General features: G+C 50.8%; 1 protein-coding gene across 5 annotated transcripts in view; it reads left to right on the forward strand.

The window, feature by feature from the left end:
* The first annotated feature begins 5,797 nt into the window (after positions 1 to 5,797).
* Ppara (peroxisome proliferator activated receptor alpha) overlaps positions 5,798 to 14,108 on the forward strand; it is a 64,296-nt gene continuing 55,985 nt past the window's right edge. The window contains exons 1-2 of one of the 5 annotated variants that reach the window (XM_031351908.1): positions 5,798 to 5,808; positions 8,211 to 8,298. The gene's annotated coding sequence lies outside the window, so the exon portion shown is untranslated. The other 4 variants (XM_031351902.1, XM_031351896.1, XM_031351887.1 and 1 more) reach the window with 4 other exon arrangements.

A 14,108-nucleotide genomic window follows, 5' to 3' on the forward strand; every position in this document is an offset into this window, starting at 1 on the left:
CCGTATCTGGTCTGTGGGGCCACAGAGCTGGCTCCGCTTCCAGGTGGACAGCTTGTGGCAGGCACCATCCGTCGGCAAGAAAACCCGCAAGTCGGTCTTCTGTGGGAGCGTGCTGGGTTCCAAGGCCACATAGCTAGTGAAGGCAAGCTCTTCCCCATCTGATGAGGGGAGGAGCCAGTGAATGACCCAGGAAGCAGTAGACTGAGATGTTTTCCAAGGCACCAGGGGTCTGTGGTGACAAAGGCCAGGGATAGTAATTAGGCTAGACAGTGCATGGCCAGCCTAGGACATCATAGCCCCCAGTAATGAAGGAGTATCAAGATGTGGTTCAGCAACTGGGTAGAGCCCAGAGCCCAGCTTGCTGCCCGTCAGCGCTGGTCGTGGTTGCTGGGCAGGAAGATGGAAACCATGCTCAGAAAGCACCAGCTAAGCCCTTGGCTCCTACTTAGCACACATAAGTTTAGGGTTGTTTTAAAAAATAAGACTTAGCACTAATACTGGACGGAGACGTCGATTCATTCGGGCGCTTCCTCCCAGGAAATGTGGAGATGAGGCCTCCACTTCCCAGGCTGTTCTCCAGCCAGCTAACCACTTTTTACTTAGAGCAAATCTGTCTTTCCCACGGGGTTGGAGGCTGGCCCTATGTCCCTCACTGCCCCAGGCCTTTTCCAGAGAATGCTTCTCACACCATGAGGGATGAAGCTTCCTTCCCTGAGTCTACATGCCCCTCCCAGGGTCCTTTCTGAGGCTCGCAGACAGAGGGAAACATGCCTCTCCAATGTGAGTCCTGGGAGGGTGCCCAGTGCCTTGTGCCACAGCCCCGTGTGTGCAAAACTCCTGCAGGCTGTGCCGCCCACACCCTGCTCCTTGGCCTCCTGGAAGATCAGAATCAAGCCCTCGAATAGAATCTTGCATTTCACGGTGCAAGTCTCAACATAAGCCAGTGTGTTGACTTGAAAAATAAATATCACAAATAAAGGCGGGGGAGAGAGCTGGGCATGGGAAGTCCAGAACCATGTCAAGGACCTTCGCTGCTTACCTAGTGTGGGTTGGTAAACAGAGCCATTCGGGCCAGAGGTGGCGGGCGAGCGGGCGGCAGCAGGGGCCTGGGATTTAACCCACTTGGAGACTCATCATGGGGTTGCTAGCACTCGGTGAGGCCAAGTCAGAACAAACTCATCCCTTCCTGATAAAACCAGCATGTTATATAGGGAATTTTCATTAAGAAAGGGTATGTCCAGCCTGGAGGTAGTGGTGCACACCTTTAAACCCAGCATTCAGGAGGCAGAGGCAGGTGGATCTCTGAGTTTGAGGTTAATCTGGTCTAGAGAGTGAGTTCAGGACAGCCCTGGTAGCCCTACACAGAGAAACCCAGTCTTAAAAAACCAAACCGGTTGGGTGGTGGTGGCGCACGCCTTTAATCCCAGCACTTGGGAGGCAGAGGCAGGTGGATTTCTGAGAACGAGGCCAGCCTGGTAGACCACTACAGAGTGAGTTCCAGGGCAGCCAGAGCTACACAGAGAAACCCTGTCTCGAAAAACCAAAACCAAAACAACAACAACAACAACAACAACAAAACAAAAAAACCAAAAAACAAACAAACAAACAAACAAAAAAGCAAAACAAAGGGGGTATTTTCAACAATAACAGATTATAAAAGGTACTCAGGGAAGAAAAAAATACATTTCTTTAAATCAACAATAAAAGCTGAAACTCTTCACTACAACTTTTCCCTCCAGTTTGCTGAGGAGCTAAGAAATGCAAGACTAAAGCTTTGTTGAACATGACCCATCCTCTTCTAGGGAACCAGGTGTGGGTCTAGTGCAGTTCCACATTTTGGTATAACCCAAGGCCACCCAGCTGGTCTTATCTACAAAGGCAGCCTTCCTGAGCTCCGCACATGTGCCACAGGTCCCGAAGACCCTTCTGCAGAGTGCTATGGAGCCTGGGGCCTGCAGACTGCTCTGGGCAAGAGAGACTCTGTAAAAAGGGGAAGAGAGTGGAGGGGAGGGGAACGGGAGGAGGCATGCAGCTATAGGGTCTGCAGGAAGGAGAGCTTCCTAGCAGCTATGCTGAATGATAGCCAGAATAGGGCAACCGGAAACTTCCAGATAGTCTGGGGGGGGGGGGACTGAGCTAGCTGTGTGGAAGGAGAGCCTCGAACAGGGGGCAACTTCGCCTATGAGATGGAAGCCAAGAAGCTTCCTAGAGGAGGCACCTCTTGGCACAACTCTCAGGCTGGTGGTCACCATATTAAGAATATGATCTGTCTTTCAGAGGGGGTCATACAAGCACCTTCTTCATTCTCCCACAGGGATCCTGGGAGAGACACAACAGCCCTGCTTGCTAGATAGGAAGGAAGGCTACTGTAGGAGTCAAGTCCAATGGCAAAGTTACAGAGTGACTAATGGGCGGAGCCAGACTCCACACTAAGGGGACTGAGGTGGTAATGTGTACTTTCAAAGCCCCAGGAGATGCTGAAACTTAGTACCAGAACCTAGAGAGGTTGGCTTTTCCTATTCATTCAGACCCAGAATAGCATTAAATTTATGGAGCAGGCATAATAAGAGATTAGCCATCAAATAGAATCACTATAATAATACACTGCAATAAACGTTACTTGAAAATGTGTGAAATGTCTATTTACATTTAGTATTTTCAGATTGAATTTGACCACAGGTTCTTGAAAACAGAGAAAGAACACTTCGTTTGTTTATTCTGAAGCTGTGTCTCTTCTATTATGTTGAAAGCCATGGCTGTCCTGGAACTTGCTTGTGGACCAGGCTAGCCTCAAACTCAGAAATCCACCTTCCTCTTTCTACCAAATGCTGGGGTCCATGGCATGAGCTACCACACCTGACACGCACTTGTAACTGACACATCGGGCCTTATCTCTACTATCCTGACCCTTGCTCACTCACTTGAAGCTCATGGTCCTACCTCCGGTCTAGGTCAGAACAAGCGTCCTTTGGGAACTGAATCTGTCTTCTTGACTCTACATCGAGACTCTCACAGTACCCAGCATGTCACTCTGCAAGTCTAAGCTCTGGATTGGATCAAAGGCACCCATGACCCAGTGACCAGAGGCATAGCCCACTGGGGATGTAGTCACATGTATCCACAAGGAGAGTATCTATGCACTGTGGGGGGAAGGGGAAGAGGGGCAAAGAGCAGAGTTACTGTAAGCAGGGTGCTTTGACCTTCTAAGATACACAAAGACAGACATCTGACCCATGGTGAGCAAGGGCAGTCTGTAAACTTAGGTTTGGAGACAGGTTAATTATCAAAAAGGGTAGCATGCCCATGAAGCAACAGTTTCTGAGCAGAAGGTTCCAGAAGGTTCCAGACCCTCCACCACCTCTGCTCAGGTAACAGCCAGTATTTGACATAACTCTCATCCCAACTGTTGCTCTGATGGGACTGAAGCCCTGCTTGAAACCTCAGGACAAATGCCAGACCTCCGTACTCCCCCCTCCCCCTGCTCAGCTTCCTGGACAGGGCCCCACCCACCTCTGCCCACGTCATATCACTTCCACAGTCTCCTTCCTTGAGCCTGCCTCTCCTTCTTGCCACAGCTTTTGAACTGTCTGATGCCAGCCCCAAGAGTCTCAGAGCCAGGACCGTCCAGAGCACCAGGCTCCTCTGTCTGCCAGAGCCCGAGGTGTCAAGCCAACAGTTGGCCTCTGTACCAGATAAGTGCAGATCACAGACTGGATATGAGGTCTGAGAGCATCCTCACTCCCTCCAGGTGGCTTCTGCCCTTGATTTCCTCATCTGTGAAGTGGGGGTAGGTGGAGCTGCCTTCCAGGGCTACTGTGAGTGTCATGTCTAAGGTGAATACACTTCGTTTCCTGGATGGTGAGTGCCAGTCCTAGGGTGGCATCCAAGGACATACCAGGGTTGGTCTTCACTGAAGTCCAACTCGGGCCACCAGTAAGCAGCTTCCTATTTTCCATCAGCAAATACCTACTTCCCTGCCCTGGTGGACTTCCACCACCTGATTGAAGGCATGCTTCCAAGAGATCAGAGGCCACTATCCTGGCAGATGACATAGATAGGAGTCTTTGTAGATCAGCAGAGGGCAAGCCAGTGACCCTTGGAGGCCTTGAGTGGTTCCTGGAAAGGACTTACATAAGTTGCAAGGTAAATATAGACAGGCCTGGACCCCAGACCCATGGGAGAATCTCTAAGCACTGGTGCAGGGCAGGTAGTAGGGCTCCCACGCTTCCAGCACTGAGCTCTAAGTCACTATCTGTATGTTCACTGCAGGTAAACTCCCCCAGGTACACCTTCCGTCCACCTCTGGAAGGTGGATGTGTGCAGTAAGTGCTTTACAGACTAGCTTTCTCTCATCAGCCTGCAACTGGTCAGGAACTGTAAACATGGAAGGGACAGGTGTGCCTAACCTGCAGCCTGTGGGCCACTTATTTTTGTTTTTTGAGACAGGGTTTTTCTGTATAGCCCTGGCTGTCCTGGAACTCACTCTATAGACCAGGCTGGCCTCGAACTCAGAAATCTGCCTGCCTCTGCCTCCCAAGTGTTGGGATTAAAGGTGTGCGCCACCACCGCCCGGCTCTGTGGGCCACTTATATCCCAGGATAGACGAACACATTTGCAGATGACATCCAGGGTGAGCTAAGGCGCATGGCCCAAAACTCTCAGTGATTACTAATGTGTGAGCTAGGGGACACATTAGCAGTGTCTACTCAGCCCTGCACAGATGGTGTCTCTGTTGTATGTGTATCTATACCCCCTCAACACCTTAGGAAATAAGGTGGGAAAATGCAGAGGCGTCCCAGAGCCAGGCGTGCACCCTCTGAGACAGAGCTTCTCTTGTGGTGTTAGAAGACAAGCATCGTGCTCCTCTGACTACAGTCTATGAAACAAAATTTACTGTCCTCTATAAGTGACAGAGGGCCATGGAGGAAGAGATCTCTAAGGGAGTCTGGATGGAAGGAAGTCTACGTTCCAAAGGGATTCCTCTGGACATATTGTCAAAACAAACAAACAAAACCCATATTTTCTCATCTTGAAACCTTGGGAGCTCCAAGAATCCCAATTCTCTTTGTTTAACAGCTATTCGACTGGCCCCTCTCATTGCAAACCATTCTTTCCAGGTTATTCCAAGTGTCTGGTAAAACTGGGTTAACAGCAGAACACTCTGAAGAAGAAGGCAACACTCCTGCATGTGGACTCTAGTCTTTGGAGCTCCGGACCTGCTGTACACCAGGTAATCAAGGTCTTTCTTGTTAATGGCCACTGGACCACCTGGTACACTACGGAGGATGTCCTTTGGGGATGCAGCTGCTGTGAGCAGCCTCCAGCCATTCTTGCTCTCTGTTATATACAGGCCAGGGTAGGACAATGGACTAATGTTGTCTTTGACTATCCCCTGGGCCCTCCAGGAAAACATATAGACAGGTCACTTTGCAAGGTCTTTTAATTTTTCCATTTTTTATTGTATGTGGCAGAGCGGCTGATGTGTGTGTATGTGTGCGTGTGTGTGTGTGTGTGTGTGTGTGTGTGTGTGTGTGTGTACATGTGGAAGAGATCAGAGTACAACTTGAAGGAGTTGGTTCTTTCCTTCCACCGTGTGAGTCCCCAGGATGGAATTCAGATCATCAGGATTGGTAGCAAGCCCCTTTACCCCTTCAACCATCCCCAGGGTCTCAGTTTTGCAAGCTTCGACGCATAACACAAACAGTAGCTATTTCCTGGCCAGCGCTTGCAAGAAAAGGAGGGCTTGCCAGTAGACAAGTAGGGAACGTTCTGTAGGTGTCTGGTAGGTGGGGCCAAAGTTCACCACAGGTATGAAGCTGATCAGCAAAGGTGGGTTTAAAATGCGTTCCTGAATGTGGCCGTAGGGTCTGGTCTCCCGTTCCCAGAGTAAGGAGGAGATGTGTGCTGAAAGTTTCCTTTCCCTAGTAGGCTCTCCTGGGCGTTCATCGCCACAAATAGCCTAGTGGCAGGCCCAGCGTGAGGACAGACAGGAGGGCTGGCATAGCACACATTTCGTTCCCAAAGGAGCGGCGTCCTGAGGCGTTGGCACCCCCGGGGGCTATGTGCATTCTGTGATCGGAGATCCAGAGGCGACACAAACAAAGCGGCTGCTCCAGATCACAGCCTGCCCCCTGCGCTGTCATTTGTCAGAGCCCCAGTGCCTGAGCTGGGCCTTCAGCCCCTCAAGCCCCAAAGCGCACGCAGAGGGGCCGCGAGGCCCGGGGCGGGGCAGAGGCGGAGGGTCGGAGCGGCGGCGCCTCCCTGCGACCGTCCTCTATGCCCTTCAGCCTCTGCCTTCCCTGCCCGCCACACCCACCCTGGCACCTCGGCCACCTGTTGCCGCGTGCCCCAGCTCGCTCTTCTTTTCTCCCCACTTCTCATCCTGGGGCTCTGAAGATCAGATCCCGCCTGCTCGCTCGCCACCCCACGAACTCCCGGGACTCCGGGCAAGCGCTCGGCGATCTAGACCAGTTCATCCAGGGCGCCCGGCGGGAAGCTCTACCCAGACCCTCAGCCTTGAACTTCAGTCCCGGCCGGTGCGCGGGGATGGGAGCAGGATGACGCGCGCGCTGGGGCGCACCCTTCCCACTGGGCTGTTGTCGCCCGTCGGGTGACCTTGGGCAGTCTTTTCACCTAGCCAGCCTCAGTTTACCAACGGATGCCCGGGCCCGGAGGCACTAAATGGGCATCCAGGAGATCTGCCCCGGGCCTCTTAGGCCCCGCCCTCCCCCGCAGCATCCAATCAGACGCTGCCGTCCGGGGGGTGTGTCTAGTCCTGAGCCGCGGCCCGGGCCTAGGGGGTGGGGTTTCCGGGGCGGTCACCTCGCCGCGGGACCCCGCAGGGGACGTCCGAGGGGCGGCGCGTGTCGTGGGGGCGCGGCTGGCACGGGCTCGCGTAGGCGGTGCCGGGCCGGGGCCCCGGACGCTACGGCCCCACGACAGGGGTGACGGGGGCGGAGGCAGCCGCTCTCGCCCCTCCTGGCGCCGCCTCCCCGGGCGCGCTTGGCCCTGCAGACCTGCAGGCGGAGCGCAGCCTCAGGTGCCCAGGGGCTGGAGGGCACGCGAGAGGGCGGGAGCCAGGCGTCCCCTGTCCCGGGACAGTGAGGTGGGTGGACAGGGAGGGGAGGGGCTCGGTGGCGCATGCGCGCGGACCAGGGGCGCGGGTCTGGAGACCCACAGCCACTGGCGAGGGCACACGCTAGGAGGGCACAAGCGTGCGACTTTTGGGGCCAGCGGAACTGTCCGCCACTTCGAGTACCCTCGAGCGCCTTGTGCAGGCTCCGAACGTTGGTGTTCGCAGCTGTTTTGGGGCTGGAGGGTTCGTGGAGTCCTGGAACTGGAGTGACGCTGGGTCCTCTGGTTGTCCCCTGGAGGGGAGGGCACACGGGCGGGGACATCGGGGCGCTCCCTTCCCACGGCGTGGTGCATTTGGGCGTAACTCACCGAGAGGCGTTTCCTGAGACCCTCGGGGATCTTAGAGGCGAGGTAACTCGAGGCCCTCCGACAGACTGATTCTGGGGTCACTGAGCCTAGCCATTGCTGGGGAATCTGAGAAACGCCGGTGGGTGGGTTCGAGTCACCAGCAGCGGACCCTCTTTGAACACCAGTTTCCTCATTGCTCCTGACCTTAGTGGGGCGATGTGGGCAGACCCCAGAAGTAGGGTAGAGACTATGCCAAACCTACCCTATGTCTCTGCCCTCCAGAGCCCAGTGCCACAGCGGGTCCTGTGTGGGGCCAGCTTTAGTCTCCTCTGTGCCTGTGGCTGCGTGGCTGCGCGGCTGGCCTGATATGGATAAAGGGAGCCGGGAGTGTCTGTGTCCTAGTCGGGAGGGTGACCGCCCCAATACTCACTCCAACTAGCCTGAAATAACTAGCACCTCTCCTTTTCCCCAAACTTTTTTTTTTTTTAAGGAAGGAATGTTAAGATTCTTTCTAAAGAAAATCCACGTTGGTATATAATGTCTTTGGGGGGCACTCTGCCACCAGGGTGCTCACCCACCCCCACCCCTATCCCACTCCCTTCCTCTGAGGAAACCACCAGAAAGGCCCCTCCTCTCCTTGGGGGAGGAGCACAGAACCTTCTTGGGCGACCCTGGGACACTGTAGTGGTTGCAGGCAACAGGGTCACAGTGACTTTGCCAAGGTGGTGGAGAGTTGGGGGGGATCCAGAGAACATATTGTAACGGATTCCTTCCCTAACGTTCTACAGCCAAGACAAGTTCAAGGCCCTGCCTTCCCTGTGAACGGACGGACGTTTGTGGCTGGTCAAGCTCGGGAACGCAACGTTGTCATCACAGGTAAAGAGAATTGATGGATGGCTTCCAGACTGGAATACTGTAAACGCTGTCTTCGGTTGCACTTCAGACTAGCAACAGGGCTTAGGTAGTGGTTATTTTGTGGTGAAATAGTAAATGTTTTTGGGGAGGCTTGGGAAGCCAGGTAAATGGGGTGTAGTTTAAAAAGAGGTGGTATTGCGTTAGAAATGGTGTTACTGACTGGCTTATAAACCGCCTCATAAAACTGTCTCTTCGCTATCTTCATGTTAATTCAACTAAATAGTCGGTTAGTTTCATCATTAGCCAGGGCAGGGACGGCCCCCAAGAAACTGCCAGATGACCATTACTGGGTGACCATATGAAAGTCCAGAGCCAGTGGGCCTGGGAGACTGACAGTGGAAAGCAAAGTGTTTCTTTTCAACCTCTTGAACATGTATGGAAGCACAGCAGACTCATAGTTTGTTAGGAGGGCAGGAGCCTGCTATGTAGCCCATGCTAGCCTGAAACTTGCTATGTAGCAGAGGCTAGCCTTGAACTCTTTATATTCCCACCTCAGGTTCCCAAAGTTCTGAAAGCTGAAGTAGTTCTTTTTAACTTATGTTTGTCAAGACTATAAGCAGAGTTCTAAAGAGTGTGTTGTATGTATGTGTGTATTTATGTGTGTGTGTATGTGTGTGTATGTAAGGGGTGAGAAGAGAATGAGAGAAAAAAAAGCATGTTTCTAATTTGTTTTATTAAATATTAAGTTGAGAAAAATATTTTCATGTGAATGTGAAAAACAATGTAGTTTGCTTCAACTGCCTGCCTAATAACTCATTAGATTTAAATACAGTGCATTTAAAGCCAATGCATATGTAGACATATATTAATATATAATTCATTTATTTGATTCATGCTTATTGCATAGCTTCCCAGGATTGGGGCTACTGTGCCATCCATAAACAAGGCAGCCATGGACTTGCTCATGAGACTAAGTTCCATGCTAGAATTAGAAGAAACTTGAAGCCTGGTGATGGTGGTGCATGCCTTTACTCTCAGCACTCCAGAGGCAGAGGCAAGTGTTTGAGGCCAGCCTGGTCTACATAGTGATTTAATTCCCAGACAGCCCTGGCTACACCGAGAAACCTTGTCTGGAGGGTGAGGAGAAGAAAGAAATAAACATGAAGGCTAGGGCTGTACCTTAGTTGGAGTGTGTGCCTAGCATGCACAAGGCCATTGGTTTGATCCTCAGCCCTTCATAAACCAGGTGTGCTGCGGCCCATGCTTATAATCCCAGCACTGGGGAGACAGAGGCAGGACAGAAAAAAAATATGATAAGTTTGAGGCTATGCCAGGCTACATGGAACCTTGTCTCAAAAACAAATCAATAGCCAGGCACAGTGACACATTCTTTAATCCTTGTACTCAGGAGGCAGAGGCAGGAGGTTCTCTGTGAGTTCAAGGACAGCTTGGTCTCCACACAGAGTTTTGGGCTGGCCAGTGTTACACAATGAGACCCTCTCTTAAAAAAATAAAGCAAACAATAATAACAATAAAGCAAAGAAGCAAACAAAAAAAGAGAAATTTACAACTATCCTCAAGGTGGTTAAAAGATGAAGAATGGAGCATGGGAATGGATGTCTTACCCTTTTGTGACTAAGGACCCCGGTCTTCCCTTTTAATGTTATGATTATTTGTGGTGTTTTTTTTCTTCGAGACAGGGTTTCTTTGTGTAGCCCTGGCTGTCCTGGAACTCACTCTGTAGACCAGGCTGGCCTTGAACTCAGAAATCTGCCTGTCTCTGCATCCCAAGTGCTGGGATTAAAGGTGTGCGCCACCACTGCCTGGCTGATTACTTGTGTTTTTATAATATCATTGGAGAAGATCTTACTAAAACATCAGTTGAAATGTGTCTTTGCTTGTTGTTAATAAATTTTAACTGCAGCAACTCTTCTTCCCCGTTTGCTTGCACAGCCTCTGTGTGGGATGATGATGCTCTCGGTGGCCGATGCTTGCCGTGACTTCGCGACATCACAGCTAAAGCTGTGGCCTGTTGAAGGTCCTCTTTGGGTGGTGGAAGGGACAAGGTCTCTGTTTATATTTCTGATGTTGGCAGCTTGATAGGCACTGTTTTGAAAGATATAGTGCCGGGCAGTGGTGGGGTTTGTAAGGTTTCTGTTCTGGTTGGGTTGTTGAACATCAAGCCTGAAACGGCAAGTTCACAGCATAAGCTATGGTGAGGTTTATCCTTAGCTGCAAGTGGGTTTTCAGTAGAAGCCTCCCTCGAGAACGTTTCTGTTGCGTATGTGCCTCAGGCTTCCTGCGGAAAGGAGCTCCGTGCATGTGGCTTTCCACACTGTTGTGTGGATGTCCTCATTCTTTGAAGGTGTGTGTGTATGTGCGCGCGCACGCATGCGTCGGTGGCTGAGCATTAAGAGGTGGTGATTGTCCAGCGAGAGTGTGAGCACTTCACACGGTGGAGCCCATGCTCCTGAGCAAAGTCTTCCCAGTTGAGCTGAGCTGCTTTGGGATCTGTATAGGGTGAAGGCATGCTGAAAAGTTTGCATTGAAGAAGCACCTGGATACACCAAGAAAGGCACAATGTTATTCTGTTATGACATTTGGGGTCTCCCCCCACCCCCACCCCCGTCTCTCAGCTGCCACCTGCTAGGCCACCGACCTCTGTCCAACTCCCTAAACTGCCGCTTCTCAACAGAAAGTGTACTTCTTTAGATCACCTTGGAGGGGTTGTGGAGCTGAGAAGCAGTGGCCGAGAACACTGAACTCCTTCAGTTAGCTGTCAGGGCAGCTGGGGCTCTGGGACACCTGTGTCTCCCCTACTCCAAGCCAATGTGCTGTTGCCAAGGCTTTTTGAACTCTCAGAGAGTTTGAGAAAGATACTCCCTCGCTACCCTCCCATAATCTCCCATGAGATTTCAGCTCGAAACCCTCTATCAGTAAAGGCTGATCAGTAAGATCCTCCCAAGAGATCCCTGTTAGCTTAGAATGTGAATGTGACCCCAGGACTTGATGATGGCAGACACGTCTTGCCACGCGTTCTCATTCCTGTGCATCTCCCAGGGTGCCCGATGTATGGCCAGCAGGCCATGTGTTCACCAGAATAGCTATGAGCGTAACCTAGTGCCTATGTAGATGATATAATGGTGCAATGTCAACAAGGTCAGACATCCATTAGACTACACCATACTGGGGGAACTTATGTACTGGCTGGTTTTGTGTGTTAACTTGACACAAGCTAGAGTCATCAGCGAGAAAGGAGCCTCAGTTAAGGAAATGCTTCCATGAGATCCAGCTGTAAGACATTTTCTCAATACCTTACCAGGCCCTTGTGGGTGGTGCAATCCCTGGGCTGGTGGTCCCAGTTTCTATAAGAAAGCAGGCTGAGCAAGCCAGTAAGCAGTACCCTTCCATGGCCAAATAAACCCTTTCCTCTCCAACTTGCTTTTTGGTCATGGTGTTTCATGGCAGCAATAGAAACCTACTAAGACACCTACTAAGAGGCACCCCCCCTGCAGCTTACTGGAGCTCATGTCTAGGTATTGCCTGTCACTATGGCTCCTGGAGAATCTGCCTTTCTCAATGAGCCGGCGTAGGGACATGGGGGCGGGGGGGTTGGGATGGCGGTTTTGGATCTGTTTACTGTTGATCTACTAGCACCATAGGGTTTTGTAGGGACTTGTAGAATCTCATTGAATATGTAAAAGGTTGGCAGAATTGAGACCAGCAAGAACTCACTGCCATGTACACTTGTGTGTGGGAGCACTTATTTGGAAAGGCAGGCATCTCAGAGCCAGCAAATGCTGCACCCTCATCTCTACTGTGGGATACATCTTCACGGTTGGCAGCTCCCCCCATGCCCAGGATGTGGTTCCCGTGGCAGCCAGATTAAGGTGTGATGGTTGCAATCAAAACAGTGTGTTTGTAATTATCTCTAGATTTGGGAGCTAGTGTGTGTGAAATAGACTTTTTTAAAACTAGAAAACCTGAGGATCTGTTTAAACAAAATGCTATATATATATATTTTTTACTTCAAGACCATGGATTCAAATGCCAAACACATGCCTGAAAAAAAATGTGGGTAAAGTTTTGTGATTTGTAACATTTATTATCATCATCATCATCATCATCATCATCATCATCATCATTATGTATGAGTGCTTTGTCTACATGTATGTTTATGCATCACATGCATGCCTAGTGCCCATGGAGGCCAGAAGAAGGCATTGGATCTTCTGGAACTAGAGTCACAGATGGCTGTCAGCTGCCATGTGGATGCTGGGAATCGAACCCAGGTCCTCTGGAAGAGCAGCCAGTGTTTTCACTACCAAGCCATCTCCTAAGTTCTGAAGTATTTGCATTTAATGGGCTAAGGATCTTGCATGGGATGTATATTCTCCGGAGAAACTGGAGAAATTAAATTAGCACCCATCAGACTGCTTTTATTTTGCTGGATGTTAAGACATTTGGAAATAAGAGGGGGCAAGCATTTCTAAATGGATCCCCTTACTTCACTCTTCCTGCTTGGAGAACACAAGAAAGGCTTTGAAAAAAGCATCATTCTGGATCCTGAGAGTCAGGGGGAGAGTGCAGAATGGTTAATTGTCCCAAAGGTCATTGAAACTTGTGAACAAGTCAAGATTGGTGTAAGGTCGGAAGTGAGGGCCCTCGGGCTTTTGACAGCCATCTGTAACTGAACGAGTCTGTGGTTCTATGATAACTACTCTGAGGTGACATGCGACCAGTATCAAGGGAGAGACCTAGTAATTAGAGACGGGTGGGTGGGCGTGCCCAATTCTGAAACAGACCAAGACAATAGCAGCAGGCTTTATGTGAACATTCATGGTGAAACAAGATGCCTTATAAAAACATAAGATTCACTCACGCAGCAGCGAACAAATCTTAGTGTCCTGAGAGCAGGCATTTCCCTGTCCCCACCATACTAAATGCAGACGAATTTTATTGGAAGAGCTTTTAGCTGTGTCTTCTAGGTAGCTTTTCTGTGCGGATGTCTAATGGTTTGTCAACACAAGAGCCCTGTTTTCCGATGTCTGGAATCCCCAGCTGCCCTGCTGCAGTCCAGACTCCATGGCATGGCTCGATAACTGAGGCAGGGTCTTATTCTCCACCCGGTCCCTTTCTGTCCCTGTGCATAAAGAATGATGCTTTAGAGAGTAATCTGGCCTGAGAACTTTGAACTTTGGCTGCAATGGGGTCTGCAGTGGGTCTGAGTAGGTAAAAGTTATTGACCACGGGGATCAGCTGGGCAGTGTGTGGCAGCGGTGCCCTTGGGCTTCACGGCTTAGGGAAGCATTTTGCTCAAGTATTATCATTGTCTCCCCCACCCCACCCCACCCCACACTCATACACATACTTTGAAAATACTGCAGATGTGGCCAGATGCTTGGCTCACTTCCCCCTGCCTGCTGCTTCCCGGGCAGGAGCCTAAAGTCCTTGAAATTTCAGACTGTGACCTCCATTATCTCTCCTCCAAAAATTACGCTTTGTTCAATGTGTTTCCCATTAGGAAAGACATTCTATTGCTGTTGTTGTGAAGTCATAAAAACAAGCTTTGCCTGCTTGTGGAGTGTTGACAGAGGAATGTCCCTTTTGAAAGAGTTCAGGTGAGCATAGATGTGTAGGTGCATACACCCCAGGAAGAAAGGGGGTGTGAGAAGGAAGTGTGCAGCAAAGAAAGGGGTCCGAGTGTCTAAACATGCGCCAAGCCAGTGTTCTTCAAAAGACAGAGTTGGGAGGGCTCATGTGCAAGTAAGTGATCAACGTGGGACGAAGCCACTTATGGAGGCACACGCCTATGATCCTCCGCATTTGGG

The sequence above is a fragment of the Mastomys coucha genome, unplaced genomic scaffold (assembly GCF_008632895.1).
Source record: "Mastomys coucha isolate ucsf_1 unplaced genomic scaffold, UCSF_Mcou_1 pScaffold11, whole genome shotgun sequence".
Taxonomy (NCBI): domain Eukaryota; kingdom Metazoa; phylum Chordata; class Mammalia; order Rodentia; family Muridae; genus Mastomys; species Mastomys coucha.